Below are 19,211 nucleotides of genomic sequence, written 5' to 3' on the forward strand. Positions count from 1 at the left end.
CTTTTTCCCTAATGTCTGCATATTAGTACCCCAGACCATAAAAGTCAGGTCCCGTGTTGGTTTCCATCTGAGTCCAATTCCCTTTTTCCTCCACCTCCCTGCAGTTGCGTCAAAAGTATCAAGGCTTATTGGCTTCTGCTAAGGATAATAACTGTCACACTGAGCACCATTTTCTTCATTTCTGTTCTCTAGCCTTTAGGGCCCCACTGTGTTTATCCCATATCCCTTTGAATTCCTTCACTGTTTTTGTATTCACCACCTTCTCTGAAAGGGCATTCTAGGCATCCATCACACTTTCCATGAAGAAATATTTCCTGATTCATCCCCCTGGAGTTTCATTTCCTGACCTTTAGTTTTTCTGTTTCCTTTTGAGGGAAAAGGTTCGAAGTTTGTGCATCATTAAACCCTTTCAGGTATCTGAAGGTTTGTATCATATCTCCCCTGCACCTCCTCTCTTCCAGGGTGTACATATTTAGGTCCTTCAGCCTCTCCTCATAAGCCATTCGATGGACACCCTATACTAGGGATGTGAATCGGGCTTCGGACGAAGCCAGCCATCCAGGGAACACTGGATGGCTGGCGCCATCTTTAAAAATGGCGCAGGCCATCCAGTGCTCCTACCATGTGACAGGGGCCGGCCAATGGCACGGATACCCTGTCACATGGTAAGGGCAAAGGCCATCGGCGCCATTTTTATTAGTGGCAGCCGACGGCCCGGGAGTGGGAGATCGCTCCCGGGACCCCCACTGGACCACCAGGTACCTGTAAAAAGTTTTTTGGGGGGTCGGGAGGGTTGGGGAAGCTAAGGGATTAGTTTTTAGTGAGAACAAGCTGCCCTAATGTTGATATGAACTCTATAGGAATTTGCAGCAGGTGTGGAGGTTATTGTGGCACAAAATTTAATACACCAATAGCCTCTTGCTATGGAGTATTGGTGTATAGAGATTCTATATCCATAGTAACAAAATAGGAAGCTATACCTAAATTATTTACCTGTGCTAATTTATACAGCATATAGGAAGTGTTTTGACTATAAGAAATGTAGTGGAAACTGCTGGCTTAAAAAAAAAGATCTAGAATTGATAACAATTCCAAAACTGAATCATTGACTGATACAATGGGATGAGAGAATGGAGTTGTCATAACCATTCCTTAACACAGGGGTGGGCAATTCCAGTCCTCAAGGGCCTCAAACCTATCGAGGTTTTAGGATATCCTAATGAATATGCATGACATAGATTTGCATACAACTGAGGCAGAGTGCATGCAAATCTCTCTCATGCATATTCATTAGGGATATCCTGAAAACCAGACTGGTTTGTGGCCCTCGAGGACCGGAAGTGTCCATCCCTGCCTTAACAGAATCACTGAGTGCACATTTTTATGCATTCAAGAAATTTAAATGCTTGCAGAATCAGTAAAAATTATCACAGTGGGTTGAAACTTCATGACTTTACTCCATTTATGCTGCCCTTTGATTGCTGATAATTTGAACCCCCACCGCCTTCGGTTTTCCTGAAAATATTGAAACACCCTAGAACCACTGAGTGCACGATTTTGTGCATGCTAGTTTGTACTGTATTATGCTGACAGCCAGTGTCAGACTATGATATCTTATAGCTTAGAACCTCTGCTATGTATACAGATTACTTTTTTTTTATTGTCGTGTTTTTGAGCCACTTTGAGCCACTTACCTAGTACCACATGCATGTTTTTATGTCCATTTTCATGCATGTGAGCTTGTACTGTACTATTTTCTATATTATGCCAACAGCCAGGGTCAGTCTGTGATATCTCATGGCTTAGAACCTCTTTTACATCTATAGATCACTTTTTTGATTGCCATTTTGTTTTTGAACTACATTGAGCCAGTTTATCAACTGTCAAATTCACATTTTCATGCCTGTGAGCTTGTACTGTACTATTTACTATATTTTGCTGACATCCACTGTCAGCCTGTGGTATATCATGGTTTAGATTCTCTGCCACGTATAGAGATTATTTTATGACTGTCATTCTGTATTTGGGCCACTTATCTTCTGTTTGTTTTCTATTATCTCTTCTCATGATTCCCTGCACAAAAGAATTTCTGGCTGTGTCTAACTGTGAGAAACAGAGTTGATAAATTCTGTTTTCAGAGATTTGGAACAGGTTTATTATAAAAATACAAATGTGCAATACAAGTGGACTACAATGCTTTTTATTTTCATTATTTATTTATTTATTTATTTATTTATGGCACAGTAGATGGACAGCTGTTCCCGATGAAATCCAGATGCCAAATGTTGCAGTTCATGGCTCCTAAACCAGGTAAGTTCAGCCAGAAATAGAAATAGAAAGAGTGCAGACAGAAGTCAAAGTGCCTCAGAAGATGAATCAGGATGAGCAGAAAGAGGGAAACATTCACTGGTGCACATGCCACCAGCTGTTCTAGAGTGGAGCAAAAACTGAATAGGATGGGGAGTAAAATTTTTAGACATTGAAGGTCATCATATAATCTTATATTATTAGTGATGACATACAGGTCCTGAGTTCACTTTCCCAGGGGAGTGTGTACAGTAGAGAACAAAAGTGGTATGAGATGCATTTTATAGTATTACAGGATGTTTTCAAATCTGAAATCTGACTCATCCCAGTCTCCCCCTTTTCTCTCTGTATCTGTCTTTTTGTGTCTCTGTGTGAGATAATTACAGCTGTCTGACATACTGAAGTCAGGGCAATGTATACAGCAGAAAATATAAACCAACACATGTGCAAGCATGCTACACAAAATTATATTAGAGAATAATACAGCTGTCTTACAGGCCTGATTGTATCAAGTTAGGTAAATGTGTGCCGTATATCATATAATATGTTTAGGCGCAAGTTGAATAACATAGTGGATATGTACAATACTGACAGTCATAAATGATTAAAAGACATGGAATTGCAGTCTGCTGTGCTCATGTACACTGATTGTGAGAGCCTTCACACTTCTCAATTGTTATGTCCACTGGTTGTGGCCCCTTGCGACTGCTTCCTCCACCTACCTTCGCCGAGGCATGGCACTATCGGGGCTGGGCTTGCTGGCTGTGGCAGCCAGCCACTCCTGTGGCACTCCTGCTCGGGCTTCTTTGCCGGTGCACGGGTAGGCCTCACTGCTGGGGCCTCCTCTGATGTGCGGCCATCATCAGCACGGGCCCCTCCCCCTCCGGGCTTCTCTAGGCCTGCGCGCACATACCTGCACTAAACTTAAAAGGACCGCAGCAGGAAATTGCTATGGCCCCATCTCTCAGCCACACCTTCCCTTTTCCTGGCTTGCAGACCTTGCTTTGGCTTCTTGCTTCCTAGGTCCTGTATCCTGTTCCTCTCCAGAGGATCTCTCCTGTGTTCCTGACCTGTTGGACTGTCATTTGGATTTTGACCCATGCCTGGTATTACAACTCCAGGTGTTGCCGCTTGTCCTGACCCATGCCTGGTATTATGACTCCGAGAGCTTCCGCCTGCCTCACCTTCATCTGGTTCTCTGCTCACTGGTTCCACTGCCAGCACCGTTGCCTGTCCACCCTCTGGCTATTGTGACCATCACTGCCCAACAGCTTCACTCCTCCTACCTTTCCTTGTCTGCAACTCCTCCTGCTCTTGTTGATCACCTGGCTGCTGCGGGGTCCGTCTGCCGTCCTCTCCAGCGTCCCTGGACCGGCTTGGGCGCTGCCTCCCGCCATGCTCTCCAGGTACCTTAGGGTGCGCTCACCGTGTGGCCCTCATTCTTATTTCCACCTTGGTGCATTCCTCAGGGGCGTCCCCTTGTGATGACGTCATGCTGCCCAGATATTTAAGCCTACTGTTTATTGCTAGCCGTTGAGTTAGCAAGGGGAATCTTACGGATGGGATTCTCTCTCCGTACCCAGCTACTCTGCCTTCCAACTTCTATTGGACTCTTTCTGCTAACATGGTACCCGCTCCTCGGGGGCCTCTTTGCTTCTTTCAGGTCGCTGTCAGGTAACCGATGTTCGCTCCTCAAGGGCCCATGTTCCCTGACCCGCCGCCTGCATCTATCTCCTTTCCTACTTGGAGGAATTTGCTACAGACACCATCAGTGAGTACTACTATCAGTACACCATCAGTACACTATCAGTACACCATCAGTACTACTGTCTCAGCATTCAATCAACAGCCTCAGCATTCAACCCACTGTCTCAGCATTCAATCAACAGCCTCAGCATTCAACCCACTGTCTCAGCATTCAATCAACAGCCTCAGCATTCAACCCACTGTCTCAGCATTCAATCAACAGCCTCAGCATTCAACCCACTGTCTCAGCATTCAATCAACAGCCTCAGCATTCAACCCACTGTCTCAGCATTCAACCCACTGTCTCAGCATTCAATCAACAGCCTCAGCATTCAACCCACTGTCTCAGCATTCAATCAACAGCCTCAGCATTCAACCCACTATCTCAGCATTCAATCAACAGCCTCAGCATTCAACCCACTGTCTCAGCATTCAATCAACAGCCTCAGCATCCAACCCACCTCAGCATTCAACTAGCCACTTCAGCAGTCAACCAACAGCCTCAGCATTCATCCAGCAAAAGATTACACAACCAAACATATCATTCAGTCCTCCTTAAAGAACATTTACGCAATCTATTACCGCCACAATGTCATAGGACACCTGATTCTGACAATACCATCAAAGTCATCTCCCTCGTACAACCATGTTGCAAGGACACCCAATACATATACTACATCACAACTCCTTCTCCAAGATGAAGCCTACACTAAGATATCAACCTATAACCCGTAGAAATCTAACCCCGGTAATGATCTCACCAGTCACACAATTACTTGGTTTGGCTCTATTCACCTTATCACTCTTCAATGCCCAATCAATCACAAAAAAAACCCACATCCTTAATGACCATCTGCTAGATACCAAACCAGACATCTGTGCCATCACAGAGACCTGGTTAAAATCCTCAGACACAGTCCTAATAAATCAATTGCCTACACAGACATATGATGTCTTCTCCTTACCCAGAAAGAAAAAAAAAGGAGGAGGTCTCCTAATAGCTGCAAAAAAACTTTTTAAACTCACGCAACAACCTATCCATACTATACCCAAACTTGAGGTAGGCTTATTCAAGTCTAAGTCACTTCAAATTCTCCTCACCTACGCTCCTCCCGGACTTTTAGATCAAGATGCCTCTCCCATGATAGAGGTTATAGCCAAATACTAAAACTAGACTCTCCTGCCATAATCATTGGAGATTTTAACCTCCACATTGATGCCAATCCTCGATCGACCAACTGTGATGCTTTCCTATCAGCACTCTCGGACATGGGCTTCAAACAGCACATTAACCAACCAACACATAAAGCGGGTCACACTCTTGACCTTATCTTCACAAATTCTAATCTCACCCCACTCTCACCCCCCATATGCCTACCAGTCCCATGGTCAGATCATTTTATGATCAACTCCACCTTCAGGTCATTGACAGGATTGACCACACCTCATCAGCCTACAACTCTATACTACAGGAAAACTTGTTCTTCAGAAGATCTTGGCAAATCCCTGATCAGAAAACTCCCAAACTTGGATCTTTCAAATCCCAATTCAGCTATCATCTCATGGCAAAACATCACTGAAATGATAGCCAACGAATTATGCCCACTGTCAAAAAAAATTATAAACCCCTCCCATAAAAATAAGCAACCATGGTTCTCAAATGAACTCCGCACTCAGAAGCAAAATCTAAGACGGAAAGAAAAAGAATGGAGGAAGAATTCTAATCCCCTCACTCTTTCCATATACAAAACTACTCTCCACCAGTACAGATCAGCAACACTCCGAACAAAAAGAGATTTCTATGCTCACCGCATCCACGATATGCTATATGATGCGAGGGCCCTCTTCTCCTATGTTTCGGAACTTACCAAAACGGCTCTTCCTAATATCCCTGACGATACAGCTCAATCAAAGGCCAATGACCTGGCCTTATTCTTTCAAAATAAAATCACCAATACCCTGGCTAGATTACCTGTCAACACAAATCCTACTCTTCTGGACACAGTTCTCCTACCAAACTTAGACATAAGATTGGACTCCTTTGATTCGACCCACACTTTAGAGGAAGAATCGCTGATAAAAAGAATGAAACCTTCGACCCACCCGCTGGACCAAATACCCTCCAAGTTACTGATTCTCATTCCAGAATACATATCCAAATATCTAGCTGATATCATCAATTGTTCCCTTACACAAGGAACATTCCCGGACACGCTCAAATTGGCCACGCTCAAACCCATACTCAAAAAATCCAACCTGGACCCGGAAGACCTCAACAATTACCGTCCCATATCAAATCTCCCATTTGTATCTAAGATCATGGAGAAAATTGTAAATAAGCAACTTTCAAATTACCTAGAAGACCACAATATACTTCACACGTCACAATATGGTTTCCGAAAAGAACACAATACGGAAACCCTCCTCACCTCCTTCCTGGATCAACTATATATTGGTTTTGATAAAGGACAGTCATTTCTCTTAGCTCTCCTCGACATCTCTGCGGCTTTTGATACGGTAAATCACAACATCCTCCTAAACCGACTCTCAGACATAGGAATTACAGGTTCAGCCCTCAGATGGTTCGAATCTTTCCTCAGTAATAGAGGCTATAAGGTAAAAATTAAAAACATGGAATCACCTCATACTAATGCTCCTTTTGGCGTCCCCCAGGGCTCCTCCCTATCACCCACCCTGTTTAATATCTACATTCTCCCCCTCTGCCACCTACTTTCAAACCTCAAACTCAAATTTTATATTTACGCAGATGACCTTCAAATTTTAATCCCTATATCCAAATCATTGGACTCAACACTCAGGTTATGGAACTCTCATCTACAAACTATAAACCACTACTTATCCAGCCTCAACCTTGTGCTCAACACTTCTAAAACCGAACTCTTGCTAATTACTCCAGAAGGTAGTCCCATACTTCTCCAATCACAAAATATTCCACATATATCACACGCCAGAGATCTTGGAGTCTTAATCGACAGTCACCTGAACCTAAAGCATTTTATAAAACACACTACTAAGGAGTGCTTTTACAAGTTACAAGTACTCAAAAAACTCAAACCGCTCCTATTCCACTACGATTTCAGATCCGTCCTCCAAGCCATTCTGTTCTCCAAGATCGACTATTGTAACTCCATTCTGCATGGTCTTCCAGCCTCTACCATTAAACCGCTCCAGCTGCTACAAAATGCAGCGGCAAGGATTTTGACAAATACCAATCGGAGAGAGCATATTTCTCCTATTCTAAAAGATCTCCACTGGCTCCCAGTAAATTTCCGGATCCTCCATAAATCTCTCACAATCATTCATAAAAATATCCACCATCAAACCCCGCTTGACCTGTCTCATCCTCTCAGACTGCACTCGACAGCCAGGCCTTTAAGGGACGCTTACAAGGGATCTTTACACGTTCCTACAATCAAATTAGTGCACCACGCAAACCTCAGAGACCGGTCTTTTTCTACCGCAGGCCCTTCCATGTGGAACGCCATGCCTCCGGACCTCAGACTGGAGACTTGTCTAACAACTTTTAAAAAGAAACTAAAGACATGGCTGTTCAGCCAAGCCTTCCCCACTACAAACTCCATTGCCTGATCTAGAATTGTACACCACACATCTCTGTAAACAAAACTCTCCAAATTTTTCATGCATAATATCCATTAAAGAGAGGTTGGCCCCTTGCCCCCTCTTCTGTATATAGTATTTATTCTATTTTATTTCATTTTATTTATATATTTATTGCTCCGTTCACCCCTTCTTTATTTTCCTACTCCAAGTTAAGGCTTCCTTGTTATAATGTAACTGTATGCTCCGTATCTCTTGTTGATTGGTTAATTGTATATTCTGCTTAGTTCATTGTAAACCGAATTGATTTGATTTGTATCAAGAAAGTCGGTATATAAAAGCCTTAATAAATAAAAAAAAAAAAAAATATCATCTACTCCTCAGAGCTGTCTCCCTGGAACCAGGTACTCGATCCTCGAGGTCCTGCCCCCGATCCAGCGTCAGTGCCATCTCTTACGTGGAACTGCTGTGTGAGTACTTTGCCAACAAGTCTTTCTACCTCCAGGGATCTGGTACTTGCTCCTCGAGGGCCAGCTCTCCCTATCTCGGGGCTTCTCCGTACTTGGGACTCTGTGAATGTTCTATTGTACTCACTTTCTCAGTTCTCTCCACTACAGCACTGCTACCGGAGAAACTGCTGTTCCAGCGCCCTGGGGAATACTAGCCCAGCCGGGCTACATCTTCTACTCACTACTGCCACCTCTGGTGGCTTATCAAACTGTCTAAATATAGAGCTGTGTTTGTGTGTCCAGAGCTGAGCCTGACCTGTTGGCCCCTCACGGGACTTCCACTCTTGGGCGAGGTGAGCTGCCACATTGTCCAAGGGTCCACCCAAAACCTCACTAACTATAACAGATTGCTAACTCCATGGATCCGGCACATCTCAATGCTTTGCAGGCCATTCCCGGCCTGGCCCTGCGCATTGCTGAACAACAGGACACATTGGAGAAACTCACTTCTGCGTTTCATCAGCTGCACGCACAGCAGAATCAAAGCTCTGCTTCCAGTAATGAAGGTCAGTTACCTGAAGTAAATATAAAGTCTATGGTACCTCTGGCTGCTCCAGTTCATTTCTCTGGAGAGATTCAAAGAATTTGAGGTTTCCTAAACCAGTGCTGCATGCATTTTACAGTACAGCCTTCTCACTTCCCCACAGCCTATGCCAAGACTACTTATATTCTATCTTATCTTGATGGCAGGGCCTTGTAGAGAGCAATGGTGCCAACGCTGCTGGAATCGGGTCAGTGGTCGGTTCCGCAATCGGTACCGGTGTCGGAGGAACCTGGAGTCGATGCATCGCCTTGTCAATGGCCTCCTGAACCATCCGGTCCAGCTCTTCTCAGAGACCTGGAGCAAGCAGCCCCGGCTTCGGAACAGAAGAAGGAGGCAGAGGCATAGCCGGAGGGACCATCATTAAAGGCGGAATTGCGGCTTCCGATACCCTGTTGGGTGAGGGTTGCCTCGGTGACCCGGTCGCCGAAAAGGTCGGTGTCTTTTCTTGATGGGGTTTCTTCGACGGCGGCTCGGACGATGGCGAGGTTGATGATTTCACTCCCTCGATGGTCCGAGACTTTTGATGCCGGTGGCGATGTTTATCTCTATGATCCCCTCAATCCTGAGGGAGAGTAGAGTGTGACAAAGGCCGAGAAGTCGTCGATGCCGGACAGTCACCGGATGGAGGTCAATGCTGACGCGAAGTTGACGGTGCCGGTTCTGATGACGTTGATGCAATGGACGGCATCGGGGTTTGAGCACGGAAGAGAAGCTCCATCTTCTCCATTCTAGCCTTGTGACCTTTTGGTGTCATAAGGGCACATTTGGTACAGGTTAGGACATCGTGCTCACTTCTGAGACACATTACACAGGCTTTGTGAGGGTCTGTGATGGACATAGTGCGATTACAGTCCGGGCACCAGCGGAACCCCGATGCCATGGCCATGAAAAAATTGAGCCGCGGTACGGTCGACGGCCAGTAACTGGCCGTGAGGGCCAAACTCGACGATAATCATCGGAAAATGGGTAAAAAACTTACCGGAGTTCTGCGGCTTGAAAAAGTTGAAGGAGGGACCCCTGTGGGGTAAATTAATTTTTAGTATTTCCATGAGGAAAATTCCTGACAGGAATCTCTGCAGAGCTCCTTAACCGCGTGGCTACTGCTGCATGGAAAAAAGAAGACTGAAGGGGGACCCCTGCTGGCTGCAGGGTTAGTGCCATGCTGGGCATGCCCAGTAGGGGTCAGTCAAAGTTCTGGAAACTTTGACAGAAGTGTTCCGTGATTGGGCTCCATCCTGTGATGTCACCCATATGTGAGGACTACCATCCTGCTTGTCCTGTGAGAATATCACTTATGCCAGATAATTAGAAGGTGTAAAAATACACGTGTAAGCTGGCAAATGCACGCACATAAGTGTCTTTTAAAATAGCATCTTACGTAAGTGTTGGCCTCACCCTGGAATGCCCTAAACCAACCCTTTTTTACACACGTAAATGTGCATGTGAAAGTGAAACTATGCGCATATTTTTTGCTTTTATAAAATACGGTTACATGAGTAGATGCTACTTGCGCATCTTTATGTTAATTTTTATGCATGCAACATTTTGAAAATTTACCCTTAAGCTTTTCTCTTGCTTGTCATCTATGTTTATCTTGATTCCATTTTACCTCCATGGAGCAGGGGCATTCTGCTCTGTATCTGTACATTGCTGCATATGTCTAATAGCACATTAGAAATGATAAATAATAGTAGCAGTTGTTGTAGTATTTGATACAGATGAATGGACTCCCTTCCTGTTCTGGCTTTATTGACAATTTCACTTCCCCGAGTTGAGATATGCAGCCATTTTCATAAACTTTGAGGGAAAAAAAAATCACAGTTTGACCCTAATTCCAACACAGAAATTAAAGAAGGATTGATTTTTGGATTGAAAGGATTGTGATCTAGAAAGGTATTTTTCGTTATGTTCCCTTTTTTTCTTTTTTTATTGTGCTCTTTTACTAGTGTTCAATAGAATGCAATCCCACATAGAGATCCAAGAAATTCTCTATCTTCTAGAAGATACCCAGGTAGGGTTCCATCATTTTGGATTGATAATATTACAATTCCAAAATAAAGGACAGCAATGCTGTAAAACTTCATAAAATTTAAAGATAAATACTTATTATAACAGCGAACATCAGCACTGAATTACAGTCAGATCTAATGTATGATAACTGAGATTTTTTACCAACTCTGATAAGATTCAGTGAGCTTCAGCAATGGACAGTCTGGAGCTGGGACACAATCAATGCCTCCATTCCTTCCTGGCTTACAGGGTCCTTTTCCATATAACCTCATATCGGGCAGAGGGCATATGGGCATGGTCATACAAATGGTGCAGAATAGCCTACTTTGGCCTGTGTATATTGCAGCCAGTTTTCCTAGGGAACCCATCCAAGTTGCTCACCTTTTGAAAATCAGCAGCTGCAAAAAGTGCGTACCAGAAATCCAGAGTTCCTTGCAAATGCTATTTGTGCAGGTGGCCGAGTGGGGGAAACAGAATGTGTACATTTGAAAATCAAATGTGTACACACATACATACACACACACACAAATGAGCACCCATATACATTTAGCAGGTCAGAGGACAGACAGTTTCAGACAAGTCTGTTTACCAGTGTAAATTGCTGTTTATCTGTCCAGCTATCCATTTCTATGTGTAGAAATGGATAGCTGGACAGATATATAAATCTCCGTAAGAACATAAGAAATTGCCAAACTGGGTCAGACCAAGGGTCCATCAAGCCCAGCATCCTGTTTCCAACAAGTGGCCAATCCAGGCCACAAGTACTAGGCAAGATCCCAAACATTAAGGGGCAGATTTTCAAAGAGTTACGTGCGTAAGATACGCGCGTAACCCCCGGAAAGCTGCCCCTTCCACCCCTGCGCGCATCCCGGGGCTTTCCTGGGGGGGGGAGGGGCGTGTTGCGGCCGGCGCATCATCGGGGGGGGGGGGGGCGTTTCGGGGGCATGGCCATGGCCTCCGGACCAGCCCCCGGACTGGAACATTGCACACCGACAGGCGCAAGTTACGCCTGCCTCAGGCAGGCGTAACTTGTAAAATAAAGGTGTGGGGGGGGGGAATTAGTTAGGGCTGGGGGGGGTGGGTTAGATAGGGGAAGGGAGGGGAAGGTGGGGGGGGGGGGGGCCTTCTCACCAAATCCTGTGATCCACTAAGAATTAAATCTAAAATAGTTCCCTCTCTCATTGGTTCCTGAACCAATTGCTCCATGAAGCAGTCATTTATTCCATCTAGGAATTTTATGTCTCTAGCATGTCCTGATGTTACATTTACCCAGTCAATATTGGGGTAATTGTAACCTTCCATTATTACTGCACTGCCAAATTGGTTAGCTTCCCTGATTTCTCTTAGCATTTCATTATCCATCTGTTAGAACGGTGGACCCTTGAGCCGACTGAGACAGATGAAGATGCACCGTGGGAGCCCCACAGTGATGGTCTCAGCCAGGAGGAGGCACGGAGCAGGAGACCCGAAGAATGCTTCACCACCGGAAGTCCGAGATCCCCCCAGGAGGAGCCCGTGAGGATCCGGACCGCTTGGACTTAAGGGGTCTCCTGTGGTCGAGTCTCTGAGAAGGTATCCAGAAGCATGAAGACGATGGAAAAGTGCCAGGAGGCCAGCTGGAACTTCACCAAGGAAGCCCATGATCCCCCCGGGAGGAGCCTGTGAGGACCTGAGCCGCTTGGGTTTAAGAGGGGCCTCCTGGATAGAGCGGACAGAATACCAGAGAGTGTGCTAGGGGCCAAAGTCAGGAACAGAAGCCGAAGTCAGAAGCCAGGAGCAAGCCGAAGTCTGAAGCAGCAACTAGCAACTCAACAGAGTGAACCTCGTTGCAAGGCACTGAGACGCTTGTCAAGCCAGTTAAAATACTGGCAGCGTCTTACGTCACATCCTGAGGCAGGGCAAGGTTTTCCCATGCTGGTCCCTTTAAATGTTTGGGCCTCTGAGCGCACGCGCGCGCCTAGGCGGCGGGGCCTGTATCGATGTCGGCAGCGTCTCCCTTGCTGAGGGAGTCCCACAGTGATGGTCTCAGCCAGGAGATGGCACGGAGCAGGAGACCCAAAGAATGCTTCACCACCGGAAGTCTGAGATCACCCCAGGAGGAGCCCGTGAGGATCCAGACTGCTTGGACTTAAGGGGTCTCCTGTGATCGAGTCTCTGATAAGGTATCCAGAAGTGTGAATACGTTGGAAAGGTGCCAGGAGGCCAGCTGGAACTTCACCACTGGAAGTCCGTGATCCCCCTGGGAGGAGCCCGTGAGGACCCGAGCCACTTGGGCTTAGAAGGGGCTTCCTGGATAGAGTGGACAGGATACTAGGGATGTGAATCGTGTGCCCTATCATCTTAACGATTGAAATCGTCTGGCAGGAGAAGAAAATCGTGTTTGGCACAATTTTTTAGTTAAAAAATCGTTTTTTACGATTAGTGCGCACTAATTTGACACTTTTCAGGTCAGTTAAGGTCAGTTTAGGAATGAATATGTATTCCTATTGGCTACCCTCTTATTTATTCATGTTACCAAGGTTCCCACTGACAATATATGGGGGATGGGAAATGGAAACAGTTGGTAGCTTGACAAAAAAAGTAATGTGATCAGTCAATGTGACTAGAACTTGTGCCCTAACCCTGATACCAGGGGTGTTGTGATCTTCCTGCACACAGTGCCCTAACCCTGAAACCAGGGGTGTTGTGATCTTCCTGAACACACGCCTAGGAAGATCACAACACCCCTGGTATTAGGGATAGGGCACTGTGTGCAGGAAGATCACAACACTCCTGGTATTAATAGGGATAGGGCACTGCATGCAGGAAGATCACAACACCCCTGGTATCAGGGATAGGGCACTGTGTGCAGGAAGATCACAACACCCCGGAGGAGTGAGGGTCAGGCAGCTCCCCTCTGTCTGTGAAGCCAGCCTCTCACTAGTAATGCAGGGAAGGAGCTGTTTCAGCCTCACCATCCTCCCCCCCTCACCCACACACCATTCACTGGCTGGGACATGGGGGAGGGGAGGCGTGAGGGTCAGGCAGCTCCCCCCTGTCTGTGAAGCCAGCCTTTCACTAGTAATGCAGGCGGGATAGGGCACTGCATGCAGGAAGATCACAACACCCCTGGTATCAGGGTTAGGGCACTGTGTGCATGAAGATCACAACACTCCTGGTATTAATAGGGATAGGGCACTGTGTGCAGGAAGATCACAACACCCCTGGTGTCAGGGTTAGGGCACTGTGTGCAGGAAGATCACAACACCCCTGGTATCAGGGTTAGGGCACTGTGTGCAGGAAGATCACAACACTCCTGGTATTAATAGGGATAGGGCACTGTGTGCAGGAAGATCACAACACCCCTGGTGTCAGGGTTAGGGCACTGTGTGCAGGAAGATCACAACACCCCTGGTATCAGGGTTAGGGCACTGTGTGCAGGAAGATCACAACACTCCTGGTATTAATAGGGATAGGGCACTGTGTGCAGGAAGATCACAACACCCCTGGTGTCAGGGTTAGGGCACTGTGTGCAGGAAGATCACAACACCCCTGGTATCAGGGTTAGGGCACTGTGTGCAGGAAGATCACAACACTCCTGGTATTAATAGGGATAGGGCACTGAGTGCAGGAAGATCACAACACCCCTGTTGTCAGGGTTAGGGCACTGTGTGCAGGAAGATCACAACACCCCTGGTATCAGGGATAGGGCACTGAGTGCAGGAAGATCACAACACCCCTGGTATCAGGAATAGGGCTCAAGTTCTAGTCATATTGACTGATCACATTACTTTTTTTGTCAACTACCAACAGTTTCCATTTCCCATCCCCCCAACCATCACCTCAGTTGGAACCTTGGTAACATCAATAGATAAGAGGGCAGCCAGCCAATAGGAATACATATTCATTCCTAACTGACCTTTACTGACCTGGAAAGTGTCAATTTCCAGTTAGTGCGCACTAAGTGTCAATTTCCAGTTAGTGCGCACTAACTGGGAGTTAGTGCGCACTAACACGATTTAACGATTTTTAACGATAAATCGTTAGAATTTCTATTGTATTGTGTTCTATAACGATTTAAGACGATATTAAAATTATCGGACGATAATTTTAATCGTTGAAAAATGATTCACATCCCTACAGGATACCAGAGAGTGTGCCAGGGTCTGAAGTCAGGAACAGAAGCCGAAGTTAGAAGCCAGGAACAAGCCAAAGTCCGAAGCAGCAACTAGCAACTCAACAGAGTGAACCTCATTGCAAGGCTCTGAGTCGCTTGTCAAGCCAATAAAAATACTGGCAGTGTCTGTCCTGAGGCAGTGCAAGGTTTTCCCGCACTGATTCCTTTAAATGTCCGGGTCTCTGCGCGTGCGCGCGCCTAGGGGGCAGGGCCAGTATTGACGTCGGCGGCGTCTCCCTTGCTGAGGGAACGCCGTGAAGGAGGTCGTGGGCCCGACTAGGCCTCAGCCATGCTGCTGCTGCCGCCAAATGCACCGAGGTAGGTGGGGGACTGGCCCGCGGACCACCGTGGTTCGGGCACACAACACTGTCTGATTATTTTGGCCAAGCGAGGATAGTATATCACTATACTCTTACCCAACACACATGGGATTTCTGCCCGTATAGATTCTGCTGAGCATTTAGTCTGTTCTATGATTTTTATCCTGTTGGACTCTATACCCTCCCAGACATAAAGTGCCACACCCCCACCAAGTTGATCCTCCCTATGATTGAGATATAACTTCTACCCTGATATAACACTGTCCCATTGGTTATCTTCCTTCCACCAGTTCCCTGAGATGCCAATTATGTTTGTGTATCTCATCAATTACTGCTATATACTCTAACTCTCCCATCTTACTCCTTAGATTTCTGGCATTGGCATACAGACATTTCAAAATACGTTTTTTGTTTGTATTTTCAGTTGATAGGGATAATTTGGAATTCTTTAGCTCAGGTGATTCTTTACTTATAGGCACATGGACTACTTTTGCTTTTATTGGAATCTCTCTGTTGGGATAACCTCCTGTTTCATTAGTGTCCTTCAAAAATACATTCCTCTGAACCATGCACTGCTGAGTGACTATCCTGTTTCTGTTCTCCTTTCTGAAGGTGATTCACTTATTTGATCCACTTCCATGTTTATTTTATGCTTACATTATTTTTTTATTGAATTACAATTATTTCTACATATAATTTCCAATCAGAGACTACAGCATTAATTTTTCTGGGAGGCTATACACTATACAACATATTTCCTTGAATGATACAACATAAAAAGGTTTTAATTACAGCACCTGGCATACCAAATAATCTACAGCTTTCTAGCTCTCCTAACATTTTCTATTAGATTTATTCAACTGCAGCAGCTTCATATTTATACATCAAACATAATATGTCACATGACGAACGTATCTCTAAGCTGATCAGGTTCAACATTTAAAATAAAATTGGCTTAAATCCATTTTGATACAAGCTCTGAACCTTTGTTATTATTAAGTGATTCTTGTCCTCTGACAGTTTAGAGCTGTCAGCTATATCTCTACGGACCTGAGAAATTTAATGAGGAGGAACAATGACCCTCTGTCGAAGGCTATCTAAAGCAATGTAATAATCTTCTGCTCTCATTGGCAGAGGCAAGTAATAGACTTAGGCATTTGGCCCAATCTATTGCATTGTGTGTCCTTCAGAAATTATTGGAAAATGTTGACAAGCCTAAATCGATAGATGTTAACAAGAAAGCAAACCCAAAATAATAAAAAAAAATCAGTCTGATACATGTTCTTCCTTTATTCTCCTTTGTCCGGGTAGGTTTTCGATTTTCTTGGGAATAATTTATGGAAACATTTTTCACATTCACTCCCTGGCATTCCATTTTCCTTCTCAGCGTGGCCTTTTCTTTTTCAGCCACAAAACTTTAATAGAGATTTTTTAAGACTTCATTAGTATCATTCATTTTTAAATGTTTTAAATTTTATTTTAATCTTATTGGATTAAACGGGGTACTGGGTTTCTTCAGTCAACCTAGAGAATTGTTTAACCATTGCTAGAACTCTGTGGCTGCGAATTTGGTGTCAGAAAAAAAATATGGAGAATTTGCATGTAAAGCAAATACAAATTTAAACAATACTGACTGCCCACATTACTGGGCTTTTATTATGAGATCATTTTTCTGTGTTGATAGTTAAATGTCCTGCTACCAAAGGCAATGGTCACTAATAGTGTACTGAGGACAATTATTGGTTCGTGCATGCTGAGAAAATCGCCATCTCTGTTAGAACATGGAACAAGCAAAGCAATTAAAATGTTACTGATTTTATTTTTTATTTTTTTTAACTGTCCCACACATAGTTCTGCTGGCATCTACCATTCGTTAATGCTAACCGATTGGCTGGTTCTAGTATTCTGTGTCCTAGAATGAGAAGGCGGTAAGGGAAAGAGATGACAAGAAACGGAAAAACGAGGGAAATTATCTACAGGAGTTTCGAGAGAAAAAAAAAGATGTAAAATGGCAAAAAAAAAAAAAAAGAGAGAGAAAGGTGAGGTGATAATTGGGATGGGAAGAGAGAAGATGGCAGACACAGAAAGGTTAGAATAAAATGCTTATTTCATTGTTCTGTATTTTTAAAATTGCTATGGAATGTTGGCTTAAGGTTACACCACATTCTTCTTGTTGGCATGATGTAGTCCCTGGATATAATGTATATTCGACTGGTAGCATAATTACCAACATTAGAAAGATATCATGATTATGCATACCAGTATGAGATTCTTGACCAGCAGATAACAGAGTCCTTTTAAACTGGTAATCCTTGTTGTGTAGTACCCGGAACTTAGATGTTTTATTTCAGAGGTGTTTTTTTACAGTCACTTATTGAAAAAAAAAAAATGGGATAATGTACAGTTTATTGGCAGAGTTGACTGCTTGAAGTACATTTCCTTAAGCCAGAAGAATACGAATACAAACTTTTAGCTAACGCAAGCCCATCTCTCAATCAAGGGTGCTGACTGTGCTACCATAGGCAAAATGACTATATGCTTCAAAATGTAAATATTATGGCTCTGTAAAGGATAGAAGTGGATGATATGCATTTTTTATGGACTTGTGACGCTGATATATAGGTTGCATTGTCTTCCTGTCAGTTGATGGGAAATATCAAGCTGTCAATCTGTAGACGCAAATCTAAAGCCAAGGTACTGTAAGCAGAATAAAGTCTAAAAGCCTTTCGAGCTATGCTGTTCTCATGGAAAACTACTTAAGGCAGAGCTCAGACTCACCAGAAATATCCTCCTTCCCCCCCCCCCCCCCCATAGCAATTATTTGCTTAGCAGAGCTGAGACTGATTCACAAACTGTAATCATGCATCTTTCAACAGCAGCACAAGTTTGCAATCAAGTGCTTGTGCGGCATAATTTTCATGGGGAGCTAAGGAATTAGCCAGCTAGATCCCCCCCTGGGGGGGTTGCTTTGCACAGAGCAGCTAAATCTAAGTACTCTACATGCAGGCATTCCTGAGGGTATAACATGGCCGGGGGTGGGGAGGGTAATCTATGTATCTATGAAATAGTGCAGTACTCCGTAGATGTGCATCGTTTCCCCTGTCTAACCCCATCTGCAGTATAATAGCAGGGGCAAAGAATGTGGGTACCTTTGTACCTGTGCATGTGCTAGTAAAAATGTCAAAGGAGAATTGCCTGGGTTGTTTTCCCTTGAAAAGTCGCTAACGGTACCTGGGTACAAAAACATCTATGCAACTCTGCTGTTAGGCAACTTTGTGAAAATTACATTGCCCTCTTAATTCCTAACTTCAAGATGGCACATTCGATTGCATTATCTAGAATATGATATTGCTATTGTAAAATGAAGTCTCAGTGAATTCCGCATCGTGTATGTTTACATGCGACTTGCAGTCACTTCTTATGCCCTCGGTTACTGCACAATTAAACTTCAGGTTGTGTTTTTGTTTTTTGTTTTTTTTGTTTGTTAGGGATGCCGTCTCATTGTAAAATGTTTGGAAATAAAAGAAGAACACAAGCTTAACTAAAATCAGCTTTTACTCGTATGTTAAAAACAAATCCCAAGTAGCCAAGCCATTGCTTTATCCTAGACTTGGGGTCCTAGGGGTCCGGGTTTAGCTCTGGATGGGTAGGAAGCTTTCTCTTCTGGGGCCCCTGGCGCTGTCAATCACAATCTCCGTGAGCAATTCTCCGTGAGCAATCTCCTTGCCATGCCACCTCACCAAGCCCCACTTTTATCTGCAATGATGCCTCCCCACCAACAGAGACCTCCAGTGAGCTCTGCTCCTAGCCATCTGAGCCACCTCCTCACTGACCATCTAACTCAGCAACCTCTGCACTTTTTAAGCCATCCTGTCCACTTCATTGATGCTTCTTTATGAAGTCACCCTTGGCTCTCTGACCTGGCCACTCTTACCTAGTTCCATGCCTTGTGGCCTCCAGGCCTACTGTCAGCATGTACCTTGTCTTGTGGCCTACTCAGGCCTTGTTATGGTTAATGGTGTTTGGGTGGATCCTTGGAC

The sequence above is a fragment of the Rhinatrema bivittatum genome, chromosome 2 (assembly GCF_901001135.1).
Source record: "Rhinatrema bivittatum chromosome 2, aRhiBiv1.1, whole genome shotgun sequence".
Classification (NCBI taxonomy): domain Eukaryota; kingdom Metazoa; phylum Chordata; class Amphibia; order Gymnophiona; family Rhinatrematidae; genus Rhinatrema; species Rhinatrema bivittatum.